The sequence below is a fragment of the Uloborus diversus genome, chromosome 4, assembly GCF_026930045.1.
Source record: "Uloborus diversus isolate 005 chromosome 4, Udiv.v.3.1, whole genome shotgun sequence".
NCBI lineage: Eukaryota > Metazoa > Arthropoda > Arachnida > Araneae > Uloboridae > Uloborus > Uloborus diversus.
This window is the reverse complement of record NC_072734.1, coordinates 105,767,385-105,788,679: the sequence shown is the minus strand read 5'-3', so window position 1 is coordinate 105,788,679 and position 21,295 is coordinate 105,767,385.

Below are 21,295 nucleotides of genomic sequence, written 5' to 3'. Positions count from 1 at the left end.
TTTAGGAGTTGAGGGTTGCAAAATGTGATTTTTAATATTTTTAATAACGAAATTAATCAGTGTCTCAAACTGCAGTTTTGGACTTTTGTTGGACACTGAAAATTTAATACAACCTCAACCAGATCTTAAAAAAATCAGTATTATAGCTATGTTGTATTTATAATGAGCATGAAAGGGACATACAATTCTTAAATCAATAATTAAATTAGTACTACAACAGTTTTCGTCGTTGTAGGATTACTAACTGTTTTAAGCTCTGGTAAATGACACCTTTTGCATAAGCTAGTTTTGATAAAGAGGAAAAGCAAAATAGGTCTTAGTAAACTGCTATTCTTTTTGATAAAAGAAATAATAGAATTTTCTAATTAGACTGTAGAGAACATAAAACAAAGTGTTTTCCAAAGTTGTGCTAGCATAAACGTACTCACTTTTGATTTAAAATCTAAATTTAATGCTTTGTTCTTGATGCACAACTCGCAAAAAGTTAGCTTACATAACTGGTGCGTGGTGGAGTAAAAACGAAATAATCAACAGTGTGACACAGCCAGGCCCGTGTCCAGGATTTCAAAAAGGGAGGGGTTTAAAATTTTTCCCTTTATAACTTAGATTGTCAAAGGTAAACTAACTAAACATGTTGAATACTTTTTAGTTCTATAACTAAGCTCCTTCTTCCTTTTTTTTTTTTTTTTTGTTAATGATATCTTTTTTTTATTTTTTTACTTTTTTTTATTTTTAACTCTTCAACAATTTGCAAAAGTGGAAAAAACTGAACACATAGTTCTTTTATGCCACCAAATGCTAGTTACTTTCTTTTTTTTTTTCATCAAATAATATTAAACAGGAATTTAATGAAAAGATTAATTTTACAACCAAACAATTGCTGTTTCGCATAGAAACATACTTCTAATACGTGAAACGACAAATTCACCCAACACCAAAGGCGTATCCAAGGGAAGGGATTTTGGGGATACATTCTTTTCCGAAACTCAATAAGCTTTCCTATTTTGGCCATAAAAAAACCTAATGGTAATAAGCAAAGTAACCATTTTGCTATATCATTGTATTAACACTGTACACTGTATCATTGCATTAACTCTAAAACTAATTGAAACTTAAAATACATTTTGAAAAACCATTTAATAATTCATTGTTGTTGTTTTTCAATGGGAGGGGTTTAACCCCTAAAACCCTCCCCTTGGACACGGCTCTGGACACAGCTAAAATTCCATAATTTAGAAGAAAAATTTCGCAATTTTAAGTATACATTATTAATTCAGGCAACAAAAAACAGCTGGTAAACATTACATCATAATGGTTTGGAGCATATTATAATATGTGAGACGAAATCACTTAAATCTACTTATCGCGTAAAACCTTGATTTTCTCAAATGCAGTTTTTTTTTTTTTTTTAACCAGCTGTGTCACTTTCGTTGCCGGCGACGAAATATAGTGTGGGACATTTTAAAATAGAGAAGGTGGGACTCATAGTTACCCTGATGAATGACTATATACCTTCCAGTTAGTTAACATCTTAAATTTTTCGCGATTTATTACACGATGCCACAAAATATTAACAATACTTTCAGCTACACTACTCACGTTGATTACTTTTATAGTTATCACTCTGACATCAGTCAAAAACGCGCATATTAGTTCGCATTAATTCGATGACCTAGTGAGTAAGTAAGCAACAATTTCAACAAAAGCTATCAAAATTAAAAATTATAATAATTTGATAAAATAATTTTAAGAAACTATAATATTAGTTTAATCATGCAATCAACAGCATATTTTGTAACCTAAACGTAAAAAAAAATGCTTTACGTAATATAGTCAAGGACTTATATTTGATTGTTAACTATTTTTTCACGCTAAATTAAAAACAAATTGTTTTTAGCATTGTACACACTTAGGCTCATGAATTTATTCAATAGTTTCTGTTAGCTTAAATCGAATACCATTTTCCTAATATCCTGACTAGTTTTCATTGAAGACAAGCAGAAACATTTGTCTTAAGAAAACAAAAAGTAAAAAAACTGAAAACATGTACATTATTTGGTTTCTCCTTGATCTGGTGGTCGCTTTCTATTAAAATCGTGCAAAAATTCCATCGGCGAATTTTTACACTTTTTTTTTTAATTGTAAGTTGTTTCTGCTAGTTACTATACTGTTCATAATTTCCTTAATGAAAAATTGTCTAAATTTCATTTTCGGTCCAAACATACTTTTCTACATGAATGAATATTTAAGGGTTTCTGTGCCATTTTTCTCATTAAAATTTGTTGTCCCTTCCCTTCCTCTCCTCTGTCCCTTCAAAAAAGTACACAAATTTGTACAAATAAGTACAATCTTAGATTTTATCTAAATTTAACGACTAATATTTCTTTGAAATAATATTAATATTTCTGTTTGTCTTACGTATAGTGGATATGCTCTGTTTGCCCCAATCTATTTGTTGCATGTGACATTTTGTGGGAATCAATTTAAGTGCAATCTTAATTTAATGCACATGAAAACAGTCATTGCGTTTGTTATTTTGTGTTTTATTTACTTCTCAAAAATAATACCTCATAAAAACTCATTTCTTTGGAAAAAAATCAAATTTGTGCAATTTAAAATGTAATGCGGTTTTTCTTTGATCGAATATTTGGCATTTCTTGACATATTTCACCAAAATTTTCATTTTTATAACTAAGACACATAAATACATTCATTTAATTATGTTCGTCCTCATATACAATGTTTCTTTAAATGTGACATTTTGTTTGACGCTCCTTTACATATAAATATTGCATATGTTCATGTACACCAGGGATGGATACTGGCTACCGTTTTAGGGGGGGGGGGGGGATTATTCTGAAGCATTGTTTTGGGTGCGAAAAATTTCTGAAATTGCTTGGGTGTCAATAAAAAGCACGAAAATCGGCCAGGGAATAAGGCGTCTATTTGGGCATAAACGAAGATAATTAATTTCATAAGCGATTAAAGGAAGTAATATTTCAAACATTTCAGTACTCTATAAAAGTGATAAATTATTTGAAAAGATTACTGCAATCTTCCTACACTTTTACATTTTGCTCACAAAGTATTTGAACACAATGTGGATGAATAATATCGCCAATGGTTTAGGGGAAGGGGGGGGGGGTCATGACCCCATGATCCTCCCTTAATTTGCACAACGATTGTTGAAAGTATTATTTTCAGATTAGTTTTATGCGAGCTGTGTGTTTTTTTTTCCTTATTGAAGACCAAATTTGAACACATAAAACAAATACATTCTATCATTTTTTTCATTAAAACGATTTCTGTTTCTTGCAAATGTGTCGAATATCATCTTCTCAGAAGGTTACATAAATGTTGAAGAGTTGAAACATTAAATAATTAAATGCAATTATTTTTTACTATTTTATTCTGGAATTATCACGTAAAAGTTCATAAGTTTTGTAGCAATTACGCATAATTTACATTCATACACATAAATAGTGGTTTGTTTGGAACCAGCAGTTGCTATTTTTGAAGCAACATTTTGGATATATGTATTTGTCTTCTGGCTAACAGAAAGAGAAAATACAACTAACCATTACTATACGTTTGTTTGATTTTCTTTAACCTAATGTTGACGTTTTTACAAATAAAATTTGAGTACGCATTAATTCCGTCTGTGAAAATTTAAAAGGTTTTTTCTTAAAAGTAACTACAGATACCTTTCTATAAAGTATCTCAAATGGATAAAAACTCCAAACAAAATCTGAAAAATATCATCCATTGGAAAGCTTGAAACCGAAGACAGGACGCTTATACCTCAACCAAATGACTGTTTCTTCTGTTTGTAATGATAGACCATTACACTTAATGAGTATTTTATGAAACTCAAAATGTTCTCTGACGCATGCTTTGCGTTTGCAAGCATTGTAATTGAAACTCAGGAAAAGCTGCTTACGAGGAAGTATGGATTGAGATTCCGTAAATTCTGCATTCGGTAAGGCTGCAATTTCAAAATTAATTTAAGGTTGAACATTATGTGCATCAGTGGAAAAGGTGAATTATGTTTGTTGCAAGCTCTTTAAATTATGTAGAGTTTTTTTATATAAATAATTGGACTTTGAAATATATGGTACAGATTTAGATATCACTTTTACGAAATTTTTGATGGAACTGTGTTTTAAAATTAACTGCTCATTTTGTATCAAGAAAACATATTCGTGTACTTTTTGATCTTGAGCTTTTTAGAGAAGCTCTGACGCAATTCCGGATCTAAGGGGGAACGATTTAATCTGATTTCTGAGTTTTTTTTTTTTCGTTGAAACTCGATATTAAATATTGCTCTGCTCGTTATAAAATATTTTATTTCTTAAACACTACTAATCTTGAGCACAAGTTATTAGGCTAGCTGCGGCTTTGCATTTTTTGTAAAATGACACGCTATTCCTATTATCAGTTTCCTTACACATTAACACTTCCAGTACTGTAAACGCAGGCTACTTTAACCCTAGGGTCCTTCTTTGGCCCAAACTGAAAAGAAAAAGATACAACGTTCTAAGTCAACCTTCAGGAAGAATTTTTAAACTTATTTTGACAAAATTCGTTAGAGAGCAGCCTCAAGGACTCAGTGATGGATACGAAGCAGTTTGATAGTTCTCCACAATGAGCAACACAATTGGTTTTGTGTTCCTTGTTCTAACATGTGTCTTTATAATCTCTCAGACTTTTACCTGTAGAAGCAGTTCTATAACAGCTAAGGGTTTGTGAAGTAACTATTTATAAACACTGTTCGATAATTTATGTAGTAGCATAGTTTACTTCTCATTTCTGTTAAGGTTTTTGTGTAAACTTTTTACAATAAACATATCTCCTGGCCTTAAAATTACGACCTACTTTGGCCTAGCATAAGAACTTGAAAAATTCATCAGAGAGATTTGGAAAAGAGAAGAAAAGCTAAAAGTAAAACTCTAAGCAGGAAAACACAAGGAAAAATAAGGAGTTTTCAGCAACGGATTATATGAGAGCGATTATAAACTCAAATCCTCAGGGATCAGTTACATGGCTTTTATTATAGAAGATGAAGAGGAACTAAAACTTGCTGGAGGTTTAGAAAATGTTTACCAATTTGCATCTACTTCTTACAAAATTTGTTAAATGTTAAATTTGTTGGAAAGTTTACAGAATTTTGTTATTGTGGAATGAAATGAGGTTGAGCTTCAAGGGATAACTGTTCATACGAGAGAAGGAGCTAATATTCAGAGCATGGAACGCACCAAAAAGTTTTGGAAGTGTCTGAAAATTTAGGATCCTTTGTTTTACGAATGGTGCCGTTTTAGCAAAATTATTCAACCTCCAAAACTGTTGAAAAGATGACTGTTCTCCGTCGGTAATGTATAAGACAATAACTAGGTATAACACACTTATTTTTAAAAAAAATATATAAGGGTTGCCCAAATGAAAAGTGGACAAGTGCAATAATATCAGAATGAATGATTCAATTAGAGCGTCACTGCACAAGTGCACTGTAAAAACTGAGGTGTAATAATACTCCGAGTTTGGTGCTAAGCAACTCTAAAAATTGCAAATCAACGCTTTATTTCAAATCAACATCATATCTAGCTTTCCCATTCACCAAAAGTGGTGTAGCTGAAACCAAACACCGATATTGGTGAATTCTTACACTTACATGCGCAAGCACCATTTGAAGATCCGTTGACACTAACTTTGGTGTAAGATTGGAAAACAGCCGGTGGCAACCAAACATTAATCAGTCTCAAGCACGTTGCAACGTCGTCAACACACAATCGTCGTGTGCACAGGATTGAAGTTTTCAAAAGGTATGTTAAATTTTATTTGTTATGAAATGTCAATTACCGTAAACCAAAGCTACTTTGCACCATTGTTAGAAAAGTCTTTAGTCCATCTAAAAGATAAACTAACGAATATATTCTTTTATGAATGATCGTTACAACTTTTGCAGCCATTTTCAACATGGCTGCTTTACGGCTGGGTTTACGGTTTATTAATTCATAATGAAATAACATGTTTGTGTGTGTATGTGTGTGCAGGCGCGGATCCAGGATTCCGCTCGGGGGGGGGGGGCAATTTTTTTTTTACAATTTCGGCGCCTCCCCCCCCCCCTCGCCATAAATTCAGAAAGGAAAAATAATCGCATTTTAGTATTTTGTCCACATTGACTTTACTTTTAAACATTCAGTTATTTATCCGTTTTGGAAGAAAAATAGGAAATAAAAATACACTGGTACATATAAGAAACAAAAAAATAACTTAAAAAAAATGAATTTGAATTCTGAAATTTTAAATTCAAATTATGTTTTTTCGCAATCACGAACTGCGACAGGACTCTACTCATTGGCGTTATTGTTTCTAGAAACGACTCCTGCCCCTCCTCGGACGGATACGTGTGCATAGTTATGTGTGTGTGTAGGCTTGGATGTGTGCGTAGACCTGTGTGTATGCACGTAGGCGTGTGTGAGTGTATGTGTGTGAAGTTGTTTGTGTGAATATGTGTGAGTGTATGTGTGTGAAGTCGTTTGTGTGTATATGTGTGAGTGTGTGAGTGTATGTGTGTGAAGTCGTTTGTGTGTATATGTGTGAGTGTGTGAGTGTGCGTGTGTGTAGGACATAGACACCTCCGACCAGGAGAGAGGATAGCTCGGGACCGGAAGAGCCGCGCCTGCAGAGCACGGTGAGCGGTGGTGCTGCTGGTCCAAGCTGAAAAAGGAACCAGACGCCAAAGACGGTCAAATGAGGACAATAAGCAATCGTGATTGCTCAAAAAACAAACAAACAAACAAAACGTAATGGTTTTTGGTGGCGTTCCTGGCACGGTGATTCCCGGGGTAGGAATTTGTAATGTACCCCTTCCCCGGAAAAAGAACACGTCGTAAGTACACAAAGTAGCTATAATTTTCAAAGTCAACTTTTTTTTCCAATGGCTTCGCGGGGAATTTTAAAAAAGAAAGAAAAATCGCATTGGACGACCTAAAAAATGGTGAGAATATTCATTAATCGTACTTACAAAAGTTGAAAGGATATTAAATAATAAGTGGCAATTTCAAAGTGGAGAAAATCTTGAAGAACGTACTGAAATTTATTGCAATAAAAGTAAATTAATGTGTATAACACATTTTTGATGTAAACAATTGTTTTACCATCGGCTTAGTAACGATTAAAAAATAGAAAAGGTAAACGCAGATACAAAGGGAAGGGGGATGAGGACGGTCGCCCCTTCTTTGAGGGACTCTCCACCGGAGATAATTCTACATTTTAGTTCAAAAATCGCAATTTTAGACTAAAAACACGATTGCATTTTATCTTTGATGATGTAAGGGGGATGTATAGGGTTTAGAATTCCCTCCAGGAAGTTGAAGTTCTTAGAGGATTGCAATTCAAGACTACCTTTGGTGGTATTAGAAATAGGAGAGGTTCGATGGCCTACCTCCGGGTTTATTTTTGAAAGCTAAAGTCTTAAAATCGCTATTGTTTATTATTCCACGTAATATTAAGGAACGAGATGGGGTTCAGGTGTAATTTTTTTGTAAAAGTTCCGCGAATGCTATTTCAGACAATCTTCGGTGATACTGGGAAAAGAGAGGTTAGAGTGCTCTTCCTTGGAAATTTGGTCAAAATTAAAATCCTAAAAACACAATAATTGTAGGATTTCTTTTATGGCGTTTGGGGGGAAGGTTTGAGTCCGAAACTCTCTCTACAACATTTTCCGCAATTGAAGTTTCAAAAACTCAGTTTTGGCCAATCTTCGATGATGAAAGAAAGGGGAGAGGTTCTGCTCTTCCTTCGGACATTTTCTAACACTGTCTTCACTTCATACTCCAGGGTCCCACATACATGGTTTTACTGGTTGGATGGGACCCTGAAGACAGTTCTGTTTTTTTTATCCAGACCGTTTTATTCATTAGGTAAAGCAATTTAAGCAATTAACAAAAGCAATTGAGGCGCCCCTCTCCACACAGGTTGAGAACTGGTGGATGAGAGAAATAAATTTTCCAAATATATTTCTTTTTTTTTTAAAAAAACCCAAATTCAAAAACTTTCCCTCTAAATTTTAGAGAGAAAACTATGTTACGGATATTGCGCCCCCCTAGGGGGACGTGGACACTCCCCACTCCACACACGTTGAGAACTGCTGAATACAACAAGTACATTTTCTAAATATCCATCTTTCTTTTTTACCCAATTCAAAAACTTTCGCTCTAAATTTTAGAGAGAAAACTCTTATGTTGCGGATATTGCGCCTAGACGCGCCCCACTCCACCCAGGTTGAGAACTAGGGAATGAGACAAATAAATTTTCCAAATATCTTTCTTTCATTTGTACCGAATTCCAAAACTTCCCTAAAACCCAGAAGGAAAGCACATAATTGGCGCATGTTGCGCCCCTTAGGTGGACGTGGACACGCCCCAAGCGCAGGGGAGGGGGAGACTTATCAGAGTTTAGGCTGTGTTGTGAAAAATAGTTGTCATCTAGATAATTTTTTATAAGAATTATTTCTGAGTATTTAAGACGTATGTTGCTTAAATATGGGTGTACGTTGCTTAGGCGCCAGTAGGAAGAGGGCGCCCCTTGAATTGTCCAGGGGGGACAATTGCCCCCATTGCCCCCCCCCCAGATCTGCGCCTGTGTGTGTGGCGCGCTTTCTGGAAAAACTGTAAGGCCTAGTAAACACTTTTTTTTTCTTGTAATATAACCTTTTTTGAGGAGCGAGAAACTTTATCGTTATTGTATCGTGATTTTTAAAATTTTTATATTCTGCTGGTTTTTGTGATTTGTTTTTATGTATACCAGATTTTTAAGACTGATTAAGAAATCTTCTTGAATAAATTTGATTGAAATCTTAAACTGTTCCATTTTTATGTTGTTTTTTGAAAAGTGTTAATTTCATTGTTCTAATATACAGATAATTTTAGTTTCCTTAAGTGTTTTTGAAAATTACTTTTTTGAACAACTTATAGGCATAAATGTCCATTCCTCGTATTAAAAATAAAAAGTTGAGAATCTTCATGTACAAAATAGTTATATGTATATGTGTTGTTAATAGTCAATTGGGAAATTAAAACTTGTATAATATGTTCACTGTATTATTCTTGGTGTTTGCTAACACCAAGAATAATCTGTGGTGCTTCACTACACGACACTTGGTGTAAAGTAGTTGCCACCATTTTTGGTGTTGACATACACTATAATATTTTTACAGTGAAGGGTGCAGGGCCGATCCTAGCAGGTGTGCAGCGTGTGCACAGCACACGGGCGGCCAAAGCAAGATATATATGCTGAATTAATATGCTGAATTTTAAATGTTCAATTATCAAAGTAAGTGCCGGTTTTCCAGCAGCATAGCATATTAAGAAAAATGGAATGTTAGAGCACATTGTTGGTCCATTATCCATTAATATCAACTCTTTGCATACATGCTTCATTCGGTTGTAAAATTTATGACAGAACCAGTAATCAGGCTTGAATGGATACGGGGGGGGGGGGGGGGAGGGAATGACGGAAATAGGGAAGTTGCAACCTATTAAATGTTCATATTTTGGCTATTGAATATTGTTAATTGACCCTCAAAACTAAAAAATTCACCATCGCCGAATTTTAAAACACCGTGGTTGATTTTTAATGAATTTTTAAAAATCCACGCGCAAATGTGCGCTCTTCTGAAACGTCACGAGCCTGCGTCACAGGGCGCGAATGGGCAGCCTTCCGCCGAAGATCCCTTGTTTTCGCTAGGGACATTTTGAGCGCGCTGATATTTTTATTTTTTAGAAATTCAATAATCCTTTTGAACACACTATGGAGGCCGGATTCGTTAAAGCACAATCTAAATAATCTTCCTCAAATAATATCAATGATGATATTTGAATATTTCCGAGAGGACGAGAGGTTTAATGTTCCAGAAACGCGAGGAGTTTAATGCGAGGAGATAAGCCTTTTACGTTTCGTTTTCGAAGTCGAATGCACGTTCTTCGGTTTCTCCTATGACATGGGAACCGGTTCGCTAGCGTTTCTCTCCTATCGGAAGAGCGCATGATGTCACTTACTATGCCATTTGACGTCACAAGGGCTTGAACTTTAAAAATTAATTTAAAAAAAAAAATACTTATCGTATCGCAAAAATTTTTTCACCTATGATGTTCATATATGTTACTCTATCATATAAAAATAAAATTGAAAAATCGAAAACTTCCCTATTCCCCCTCCGAATCATGAAATTGTGCCTTCTAACAGCCACTAATGCTTACAGCCCTCCCAACCCGCAAGCTTTTGTTGACCCTAAACAATGAAGACATATTTTATGTAAAAAAAACTATACTGATAAGATGCTCTCGCAAGTATTTCAAACAACAAATTATGTGTTCAACAGCCGTGGATGCGTGGAGACTGGAGAGACAATGGAAAATTGCGACTCCCCTGAGAGTCAAACGTATATGATCAACGAACTAAAATTTTAATTTCCCCCATTTACAGCAATTTTTTCCAATTAAAATCCCAAATAAACTGCCCGGTTTCATATCAGGTAAGAGGACTGGGTCCTTGCCCCGGGTAACAAATTTAAGTGTAGTTCCAAAACGAAGATCCAAAAGGATGCCATGACATCCTTGACGAGACTAAAGAAGGTTTCAAACAGCGCTTTTAGTATTTTAATTTCGGAAAATTTCGCTGGTTGAACCACCGATCTTAAGGATCCAATTAAGTCTCTTATTCCCCCTTTCTACCTTAGTTTAATCAAACATAGCCTAAAAATGATGGCTCCAAAATCCAAGATGTCTTTTCTCCCTTCCTAACGTCATCAAAGATTACTCAATGGCATTTTTCGAATTTCTTTTTCGCAATTTTTGCGGTGAGGGCCCTGAAATGCATTCCCTAACATTACTACCAAAGATTGTATAAATCAGCATCTATAGAGGGGCCATTAATTCCACCCCCTCTCACTTAACGTATTCAAAAACAAACTTAAATTGCATTTTTCAATCATCAGTTTCGAAGAACTTTCGGAGAAACGACTCGGATCCCCCTTTTCCTCCAACGCAATCACTATCGATAAAAATTTTGTTTTTAGACAATCAACCAGAGCCATCAAACCTTTTCTGCCTAAACTAGCCTGAAATTGACTTCAATTTCAAAAAACAGTTCGTGAGTGCATACTGAGCCCCCGCCCGCTCTTTGTCCCATCGTTATCAAACAATGCCTATACGATTTTGGGACTTCAATTTCTAAAAAATTCCGGATGGCTTATGCAAATTTTCACGACGCTAGGGCATCCGGCATCCCCCACCAATCGCCAAGGTGAGGCGGAGAAAAGTCTTTAGTTGTAATTTTCAGACATCAATATCGAAAAATATTCAGAAAAAATCCGCTGAAGCTTCTCATTGTTTTTAACGTCACCAAAGATAGGACAAAACTGCGCTTTTAGAAATATCCACTTGGAAACCCCAAAACCCTTCCTTCACAAAAGTAACCTAAAATTGATTTTAGTTCCGAAAAATAATTCAGTTCGGAATATTTTCCCGTTTCCCCTACCATGTCCAAATGTAGCCAAAAATATATTTTCGAAAAAAATAGTGCCGATAAATTACCAGATGGAAGATGTCAGACTCCATACCGTCACCAAAGACAGCCTAAATTTGAGTTTTAAACTTCAAATTCGAAAACTTTCGATAGGAGACCAACCGAATCTCCCTCCCTCCATCGGATCCACGATGTTTGGAAGATGGTCACACATCTAACTTGTAGACTTCGTTACTTTAAATAAGTGTGCAGGTAAATGTTTCACGGAAGTTTGTTCTTTTCTTTAAAATTTTAGTTATATCAAACCATAGAAGCATAATTTTTAACGATATTATTTACGAGTGCCTTCATTCCACTAGTAGTTTAGCTTAACTATTATACAGCCCCAGCACTTCGTTAGCACACATTAAAGAAAGCTAATGACTAAAACGTCTTAGTTTTGTGGGAGCGAGATCAAAGTCACATTTTCCTTTTTGTATTGCAATAAAAATATCCATCAAATACTTTTGCTCACTTTTTAAGTCAGTTTCCAAAATTTCGACTTTTTTGGACCGAGTTCTTTCCAAGTTAATATTTAGCTTTACAAAAACAGTTGATGCTTTACCCATAAATCAGTTAATGTTCCTCTTTTACACTTCGGCTGTGTAATGGGTTACTAAACTGGTTAATTAGTCGGTAGGTAGAGTGTTTTTTGGGATGAGACAAGATATGGATTAATGTGAAAACCTTTATGCTCGCGATCTTCAATGAAAAAATTGAGTCACAAGTCCAACTTCAAAACTTGATAGAAACTTTAGAAACTTGTTTAAAAACCAAATAGTTATTGTAAATTACTTTACAAATGTCTTGTCAATAATCACCATTCTTCTTGGAAACTGCAGGTGGAACACCAAGTCCAACCACCAAATTGGGGTGGGTTCTGGGTTGTTAATGCAACATAATGTAATTGCAGTTCCAGCAAAGCGCAGTCTAGTGCACATTTACAGTAAAAAATATGTAAAACTGGGATTTAAAAGAAGAAATACTGCAATGTACAAAATAAGCTAAAAACGTCGATTTTTGGTTGATTACTCGTATAACTTGACGGCTTATGCCTGAACTAAAAACTGTAAAGGAATGTAAATATTTTCAAAGATATATTAAAAGACTATTAAAATGAAGCATTTAAACGGGATTGGAACAAAAATTTTGAACATTTGGATTTTTATAAAAATGTTTGAAAATTACCATTTTTTACCTTTTTTTCAAATTTTGCCGTCAATGTGAGATCTGAAGACATAAATATTATTTCTTATTTTCCCCATGTTTAGGATGGCAATACACAACTTTTTTTTTTTTTTGATATTAAAAGTTGCTTCTTGAAAATATCCTTTTTTCGGCCCGCCCTAGTGTGCATGATTAATAGAATCCATCAACTAAGAAAATCAAAGAACACTGCCATATTTAACAAAAAAAATCTACTTAAATTACCAAATTAATATTATTCTTCAATAAACCACATAATTTGGTCCAAATTTAGTTCTTACCAAGCCAATTCTTTTGAAACCTCCCCCCCCCCCCAAAGAAAAAGGTAACTAAACGACAAAAAAATCTTTGAAATGGCTGCTAAAACATAAAAGTTACCTTTTAAAGTAAAGGTGTAAAAAATTGCTTAACTTTTGATAGCACTGGTGGGGTTGAGGAAAGTGATGATCGGTTAAAGAATAATACTAATATTTTTATTCACCGCTTCTCTTTATTTAGTAGCCACGCAGCGAGTGGCGACCGCTAATCTTGATCTTTATTTAAAGCCCTCATCAGAACTGCTCATTTTTAGTGATGCAGACGTGTTTTAGTAACAACATCCATAGTTACCTGAAACAGGTAAATATTTCATTTGTTAGATTGCCAGCACGACGCAAATGCAGCAGCGAAAATTAATATCCATGCAAGACAAAGTTGCCTGAGTAAAAAAAAAAGGAGGAGAAAGCCCTGCAATTGAATATCCATACGCAACTGACCAAAAACAAACAGTGTTCCAGTACCACCTCAGCAATTATTTTGACGATTCTTTGGCACGCTACGAACCGCTTCGAACAGCTATCCTCTACAATTCGAGATCGCACGGCAGCCGAAAATGATATGCTGTTGACATCGGCAGGCTGTAGTGTCTGTTGTCGGTGTGTGCCGCGCGACAACGGGATGTCATCCTAACCCCTAATTATCGCATCGACGCTGATCATGGAGGAGGAATAAGTAATCAGGGCCGTTTCCTTGACAATTCGAAAATGTTTGCTACACGGTGTGGGAAGATTTTAGTAGGAGATGTGGAGATTGCTGTTATACCTTTCATCGAACTAGACCGTTTGGGAATAAAGTGTTTACCATTATGCTGTAAATCAGTGTCGACCAACCTACGGCCCGTGGGCCACATCCGGACAGCGAAGCTGATCCGTTTGGCCTGTTTTTTGTTCAATGTTAAAAATCAAAAAGCACGATTAGTGAAAATGTCACAAAATTGGAACCAAATATTCCGAAATTGTTTCCTGAAGAATATACATTAAATAAAATAAGAATCAAGTAATTCACAACAACAATTATTCAGTGTTCAAGCAGGTAACTTAGAATTGAGATAAAATAGCTTATTTTTAAGCATATCACTTACTCGAAAAGGCTCCGACACAGTTTGGCTTAAAATTGAAAAGCAAGAGCTCTTACTTTAGAAACATATCTCCTTCTCAAAAATGATTCAATATGTACTCATTTTTGAAATAACGCTCTATTCAAGAATGATACAACATGCGTTTATTTTTAAGAACAGATCGAATCACTTTTAAACACAGTGGTGTCTCAAAATAAGCACATGTTGCATCACTCTTGATTAGAGCGGTAGTTCAAAAATGAGAACATAATAAATAATTTTTGAGTAGGGGATATTTTTCAAAAGTAAGAACAATTTTAAATTCTAAGTCAAAATGCTTCGGAGCCATTTCGAGTAGGTGATGTGCTTAAAAATAAGCTATTTTGACAAAATACCAAGAATCCTGTTTTAACAATAGATATATACATAGAGATTGTAAGTGAAACAATTAGAAATTTAATGTAATTAAGGCACAACGGCAGCACCTAAAATTATATCAATATATTTGAGATTGTAAAACGATGATAAACAAAAAGACATGGTTATTAGAACCAGGGGTGCCCCCCCCCCTCCTCTGGAAAAAAGCATCCCCCACCTAAATATCGCAAAAATCCCCTGAAAAGAAAGAAATCCCCTAAAATGAAGAAATACCTCTCAAAACAGCCCCCCCCCCCTAAAAAATGTCAATGGCGCAGTCTACGCAATGCCCTGCGCCATTGTTCACCATGTGGGCACCTCTGTGTGAACAATACAAAGGCACAAATAAGCATAACATTATCAGCAAATATTCTGCTTCTTCGTCAGTGGGTGCGAGCAGTATATCCTAGAAAGAGCCTCACAGGTTTCGGAACACGTCGCGAGTCAGCAAGTGAACAAAGTATAAGCTTTTTTTGTTTTATTCTAATGCATCAAAAACCAAAGGTGTTGTAGTAAACATTGAGTATTTATGCTGAATTGTAATATAAAATAAGACGTGATGACAGTACCTTAAAAATCTATAAATTAATACATACAGAACCAACTTCTCATTAAAATAAATTTTAGACATGCAAAATCGCAACGTCCTCACCCATACCTGCAAGGCGAAAGAAGGGTAAAAATAAATAAATTTCAAAAACCTACTGCTCCTACGAAGTGTAGAAACTGATTCACTGCTGATTTTATAAAACAGCTACATTTTGCTTGAACCTTTTAGAAATAAGTTTGACTTCAATCTATTATTTTCACGCACGCGTAGCTGTTTTATAAAATCGAGTTTTTCCGTATTCTCAGTGACATCATCCATCATTCCAGTTTGCACGATTCATTATGTTCACAATGACGTTTTTAACATATTAAGTATTTGCATAAATGAAATTTACAGGTAATATAAAATTTATTCATAATGTATAATGTTTATGACCTGAATAAGTGTAAAACATAAAAACACATATTCTAGTTCAAGAAAAATATTGAGCATTTACAGTGGCGTCGTTACGGGGGGGGGGGGGGGGGCGGTCCTCCCCGGGGTTTTACCAGTCTGGGGGGGGCACCCAAAAAGTGGAATTTCAAGTTTTTTAAATGTATCTATCAAAAATAAAATGCTTTTTAAGACTACAAATTTGAAAATTGTCCGTGGGGGATGAACCCCCAGACCAGGGTTGCCAGACGTCCCGGATTTCAAGGGACAGTCCCATATTTTGAAAAATTGTCCCCGCGTCCCGGGGAACTTCCATACGGGACGGCTCAAGTCCCGTATTCTAGTTTATAACAATATTTTACAAAACGTGACATTATTTTAAGGGGAAAAAATAAAGTAAAACAAAAAATGTGAAGCAAAGAGCAATAAGAAAATTAAAGAGCAAAAAATTCATAGACGGCTGACTCTATAGTCTCTAACTAACTCATTGATTGAGCCAGACTGGGATTTAGTCAGTTTCATCATTTTCAACCAACAATATCAACGCTAATTTTGAAACAAAGCGGTCAACATATACCCTACTTAGAAAGCAAAACAAAAATGTTTGGTTTCACAAATAAAAAATCCCCTTTTTGTTTTAAGACCAATGGCTTGAATGGATAAAGTAGTTTTCTGATTGTCAGCTATTGTAGAACAGTTACATATTGAAAATAAAGTATCAGTAGATGATCTGTACGATGAGTTTTCACAATAAAGGAAGTTCTTAGTAGCTTAGTTGCACAAAAAGCTATGAACATTGGCGATAAGTGGCAAATAGCACATTAAAATTATTTTACGCATTCAGAATTCTCCATTGGCTAGTATGGCATTAAAAACCAAGTTTTGTTCTACGATTCCTTGCATTTCTATTTCAGATAAAGTAGTCACATTTAATAAGAAATTTTTTCAATTGGACTGTCGAACTTATAGCAAACGCAAGTAAAAAACTAATTAGCACCTGTTCCTATCAACGTCGATCTGTTTACTGAACTTCGTTCCATTGCTTGCTTTATTCTTTGAGTTAAGAGTTCCTCCAAAAATGTGCTCACCCATAAACATACTGAGAGGACTCTTCCGAAAGCTATTAAAACATGGTTGTTTTTCACCCCTTAAAAATACATAACAAGTATTGTCCTCAATCTCAAAAGTATACCCCTACCCCCTTTTACTCCTCGAAGTCTGTCCCGTATTTACTGTTCTTGAATCTGGCAACCCTGCCCCAGACCCCCTATCAATGAAGTGAATATAATACTTAGTATTAGGTTCATATTGTCAAAGCCTGGACCTAGTAGGGACTTCCTCTTAAACCAAAGAACTGAAACCCATTATTTTCCCCTGTGTTTCAAATACGCTTGAAATAATTAAGGAGTCATCAATTTCATACACTCCCTTACTTTTTAGATCTCGCAACGGCTCTGCTAATATGCGTCTAGTGCAAGTTATGTAAAAAGGTTTTATAGTTTTTGTTTGTACACGAACCCGCTTAAAATTGCGTAAAAACACAAATGTAGTTGTTTTTGAAAATTGTATGAATTTCAAGCTTTCATAGAACATTAAAACTTTTTTTTTTCTCTATGCGTTTGTTAGTCTAAGGAGGTGACACCACAAATTAACACCCCATCTAAGATAAGCCACTAGCATTAGCTATATATTCAATTCATTACATTAAGTAAGATATGTAAAAGTAAGTAGTGTTTAAGAAACCAATCACTCTAATCTGGGAGAAACCAATAGCATCATAGCATAAGAAAAAAAAGTCAAATTCAGGTATACCTCGTATAACACGGTTAATTCGTTCCGTGTAGTATCGAAACCGTGTTATACGAGACTTTCTTTATAAAAAGTTTTTTTACTTATTTTTTAACCTAATTAATCATGTACATATCATGTCAATGTGTACCGTATTGTATCGAAACCGTGTTCAGTGTTACATCGAAACCGTGTTATACGAGGCCTTGAAATAATGTAAATCAAGGAACGTATACCGTGTTATATCGAAACCAAGTCATAAGGTGCAAATTTTATAACAGCTGAAATTTCGGCTCAATAGAACAAGCTCCGGAAAGAAAAAGCCAGAAACCCCTCTTAAAGCATTCATAGGAAAAACAACCTCCATTGTGTCAGTCACCGCTTCATTAGTTAACATGAAATTGTACTATTAAATAACATTTCATTTGCTTCGATTTAACTGCGTCCTTTCTCAATCTTGATTAAAATAATTATTTCATGAGAGTTATTATATTTTTCTCCACCTTGCCTTTTCCTATTATAGTCATTTATCAGTTTTACATCACTTATATAAGGTAATCAACGTACTCGTTTCTTCTCTGGTTTGAAAAAAAAAAAAAAAAAACCTTAATAACGCACTTAAATGAAGGCTCGGACCAATCACAGAAAGCTAATTCGAGGAAAGTAGTTTTTATTTAGCCGAACAAGAAGGTTGTTTTAAAAACTTGAAAGCAACACCAAGGAAAAGTGTAAATTAGTTTTGTCTGGAAAGGAGGCGAAAATTGGTAGTTGAATATTTTTCATAATGCCATCTGAAGAAGAAATGCAACCGAAGTTGAATACTCTCTCTATAACTTCGGTTGTTTAAATGTTGGAAATTACCTGAAATTGCAGTAACACAGTTGTTTTGAAAATGCTGATGGAAATTCCTGTTTTTTTTTTTTTTTTTTTTTTTTTTTTTTTTGGGAAAAATAACAAATTTAATGTAGATTCTTTAACAGCTTGAAATTGGATTTTGAAAAAAAAAAAAAAAAAAAGGGAGAGGGGAGGGAGCAGTAGCGTAACTAGGGGTTCGCAGGAGGGCTCTCGCCAGGGGCGCAGCAGCCAGGGGGGTGGCATTTCGACTGATTAAAAAAAAAATTTCAAGAGTTTTTTTTTTTTTTTTTTTTTGATCATAAAATTTTAAAAATGCTTTAAAATTAAAAAAAACTCGCAAGAAAAAGAGCTAGAGGGGGTACACACACACACACACATATATATATATATATATATATATATATATATATATATATATATATGTGTGTGTGTGTGTGTGTGTGTGTGTGACATCTACTGAGAAGGAACATTGGGCATCATTGAAAACAATTCCAAAAAAGAAAATAAGAAAAAAAAATTACAATGTTGCTTCCTGTTTGTCGAATCAATTAATCAAAATGTCCCCCCCCCCCTACAAAAAAAAAAAGAAATTTTTTGGGGGGTCACAATGACCTCCAGTGACTTTCCATGTAGGAGATCCTGGGGGGGGGCGCAATTTCTTTCGTTCGTTAGGGGCGCTAGACTCCATAATTACGCTACTGGGGGGGGGGAGTCTTTTAGAAATGCGTAATTCTATCCAAATAATATTTACAAAACTTCGTAGGATGTTTTTTAATTTTTTTTATTTTAGCAAGGCATTGCATTTAGTGGTTGCTAAAATCATTGTTTAGTTTCATGTTTCTGAAAAGGGAAAAAAGTACGAAAACCATTTAAAACAAATTCGAAAAAGTCCGATAGACCCCCCTCTATACTTGCTTTTATATTTAATGGGGTTGCTTCCATCAGTCAAAAGTACTACTTTCAGTCACTAAAATTGATAGAATAAGGGAAAAAAAAAGCATGAAGCAAAGAAAATATTTTATTTTCAAAACGTTTGATTTTTAATTAACTTTTAAAATGTCCTATTTTTCAAACAAGGTTTGGTCTTTATGACGTCACAAGTGATCAACTTTTGCTTTGAATTGCCCTGGTGCGCTGAATGCTGACGCTTGCTGTCTACGGCGTCTCCAGCTTATGATAATTCAGAAGCGAGTTAAATATTGCGCTCTACACTTACTATCAACCATATCGTTGCCCCTACATATGAGTAAAGAAGTGAATTAAATATTGCATTCTGCACTAATGGCATCAGTAAATGGCATTTCATCATTTGTGATGTTATGTGCATAAGCGTAAGAAAAAAAAAGAATCATCGCACCGATTAAAATATTTTTTTAAAAATATTAAACTTTGTCAAATTATTTAAAAAAACGGCCAGATCCTATGTTTTTAGGCATAATTTTTCAGAAAAAAATGCTTTCAAAATTTCGGAAACGACTCCAAATTAACTTAAGAGAAAGGGCTCGTTAAGGGGAAAAGAGAGTATAATGAGACCCCCCCCCCCCGAAAATTCAATTCCATTTTTATTATTACAAAACACAAAATTCAACTCCTTTCAAATGGTACAACATTTGTCACAGTAATAGGTATTATTAAAGTGGATCTAGAAAAAACTACGAATTTGTACCAACGAAAAAAAAAATGAAAACGAAATGCAATTTTATCTCACTGTTCCCTCAGTAAGTAGGAAAAGTGAAACACATAACGTTGAATAAATTTGTGCTTGAAAAATAAAAATAAAAAATAGCAAGGAAAAAGTGCACAAAAAATGTAAATTACTGCCATCACGTGTTTTGAAGAAACAATGATTCAATGTAAAATAAGTGAGTTTATGGAGTAAAAAGCCACTCGGATGCCTTTAAGCTCTGTTAGCAGATATATTTCTGCTTTTATGTAATAGCGTGCTTTATTTACCATAATAGCGAGCCGCCCATAAAGGGTTTATTCTGAAGATAATAATAACAAAATATGGCATTTATTTATTACTAGAAAATCACCCGTAATGGTATGACAGGTGAATATTGTTTCTACATTTGAACGAAGGAATTGCCTGTTTAGTGATATTTTGATAGTTGAAATTTTAACCCTAACACCAGTGGATTAACCCTAAGCTCCAGTACATAGCGTTAATTGTTTTAGTTTCTTCGTTTTCCAAAAATGAAAGTCTTACCAGTACAACAGTTAAGTTACCGGATCAGTTCACCCTTGTCACAATAAAGCCTTTCCCTGCATGTTAAACATTACCAAAACATATTATCAAATTATCATGCAGTGGCGCGAGTATCATTGTTGAAGCACGCGGGTTACTTGATCATCGGCTATTAGTTATATGAGGATGTTGCTTAAAATCTAGAGCAATATATCAGTTACTATGGGGCGTTTAATTACAAAACAGCCATTAAGTCATGCCTAACATGTCGTTTAGGTAGTTTAAGCTCTCAGTGTCCAGTTGCTTTAATGATTTATCGCCGCCTCAAAGCAACCCTATAGGACATCTTACTGTTATTCATGGGGTTAGATGTCTAACTACTGCTCTGAGCTGACGATATGCCATGGAAGAAAAAAATGTCTGCTGATGGGTTGCTGTTGCAACTCATCAGCACTTTGAGAAATAAATAAATACCTTTGTTCTGAGAAATGACAGGAAATATCTGTTTAGCACAAATAAACTTTTTAATAAAATAATTTTATATTTATTAATAATTTAAATATAATTTAAAAATAATTATAATTTAAATATTAATGATAATTAATGCTTATTTGTCCTAAACAACGTGTGATTTTTCCTGTCATCTAAACTTTCTTCGATTGTACTAATCAAAGGAATCACTACAGATAAATATTAAAATTTTTAAATTGAGTCGTCTAACATGCTGACTTTTTATGTTCCTGTTGTGACAAGTATCTATTTGCTTATAATTTTAACTGTTTATCTCCCCCTCCCTCCCCTCACACTGCACACAAGTTCACATAACCGACTGCTCTTAATAAGGCAGAACAAATTAAAGAAATAGAAAACTGCTCCAACCAAATTATTTTCTAACAAATAATTGTGAAAAAGGGGACAG